The sequence below is a fragment of the Bipolaris oryzae genome, assembly GCF_000523455.1.
Source record: "Bipolaris oryzae ATCC 44560 unplaced genomic scaffold scaffold_388, whole genome shotgun sequence".
NCBI classification, from domain to species: domain Eukaryota; kingdom Fungi; phylum Ascomycota; class Dothideomycetes; order Pleosporales; family Pleosporaceae; genus Bipolaris; species Bipolaris oryzae.
Window position 1 is genome coordinate 5,190 of NW_006911664.1, and position 1,775 is coordinate 6,964.

The window sequence follows — 1,775 nt, forward strand, 5'->3', positions numbered from 1 at the left end:
AAAAAGAGCGCCGCTCTCTCCTAGATAAGTACCAGATAGAGAACGGACTACTACTCTATTCGAACCGTCTCTGCGTGCAACCAGACTCCCCTGCCTGCACTCGATTAATCCGAGAGGCCTATAATTAGGTCTTATCAGCCCACCTAAGTGCAAAGAAGACTTATTAGCTACTATCTTAGAAGTACTACTAGAAAGGTATAGAAGCTACCTGTAAGAGGTATGTGCGGAACTGCCTCGCCTGCCGCAAGGCCCATCCGAGACAGACCCGAGTCCCTGGACTGATTCACCCCCTCCCTATTCCTAATCGGCCAATGCAACACCTCTACATTAACTTTAAGGAATTCCTAAAGGACAAAGCTAGATACGATTAGATTATAGTCGTGATTAACTAGTTATCTAAGCAGGCCATCTCTATCCCGTGTTATACAATATCTCTACATTAACTTTAAGGAATTTCCTAAGAACAAGGCTAGATACGATTAGATTATAGTCGTGATTAACTAGTTATCTAAGCAGGCCATCTCTATCCCGTGTCATAAGACTATCGACGCAAGGGGTATGGCCGAACTCTTCGTCTAGTAGGTGTACCAATTTGGACATACCCTAGAGACCATTATCTCTAATCAAGGACCATAGTTTATGTCTAGTTTCTGGTCCAAGTTCTGTCGGATCATAGGCGTCAAAGTTAAGCTATCTACCGCCTACTATAAAGAAACTAATAGTTAGATAGAGATTATAAACAAATACATTAATTAGAGACTACGCCCGTTCATATCCTACTACCAGGACAATTAGAGTGGACTACTGCCTCTGATCGATCGCGCGCAAATTTCTCTACCTCACTCTTCTATTGGCATGTCCCCATATCAGATCCTGTATAGATCCGAACCTAAGTAGAGCTAGGACTAGAAGCACCTAACCAGCATCCTCACGCCTACCNACAAACTTAACTATAAGGATGCTCTGGCGCTTGCCACACGCATGCATGCCGCATAGGATACCGCTAAGCAGCAGATAGAGAAGGCACAGGACTAGATGCGATCCGCCGTTAATCGCCACCGTCGCCCTATCGATTAGGACATCAGCGATATAGTGTTCTTAGATACTAAGAACCTCGCGATCGACCGTCTAAGCCGTAAGCTTACCGCAAAATAGGAAGGACCCTTTAAGGTTCTTAAGAAAGTTAGCTATTCTTACTAACTATAACTACTGATAGGATCCCGAATCTACGACGTCTTTGCTCCAGACCTATTATGTAAGGACCCTCAAGATCCCCTCCTAGAACAAGAAGCTCCTAAGCCACCTAGCGTACCCATCTAAGGTGTAGAAGAATGGGAAGTAGACTAGATCCTTGCTAGTAAGTTATATCGTTCCAAGCTAAAATACCGGGTAAGCTGGATCGGACATGATCCGGATCCTACTTGGTACCCTGCCTCCAACTTTATGGGAGCTCTATATAAGCTTAGAGAGTTCCATGAGAAAAATCTATCTAAGCCAGGACCCCCTCGGGCCCTTAGCTAGTAGATTCAAGCTTGGGAGAAAGGTATAGACGACATGACTTCACTGCAAGATGATCGAGTGTAGGGAAAGAAAGGAAAAGAGAAAAGTTAGATATCGAAAAACAAGCCGGAAGCCACCCGAAACAGTTACTCATGCTGGCGCGGAGGAACTGCAATAGAGAGGCATAAGAAAGTCTCACAGCTATGGGACTAGCTGTCTACTGAGAGGGGGGTAGTGTAACGATGTTACAGCCTCGTCAAGTATCGGACCAATCC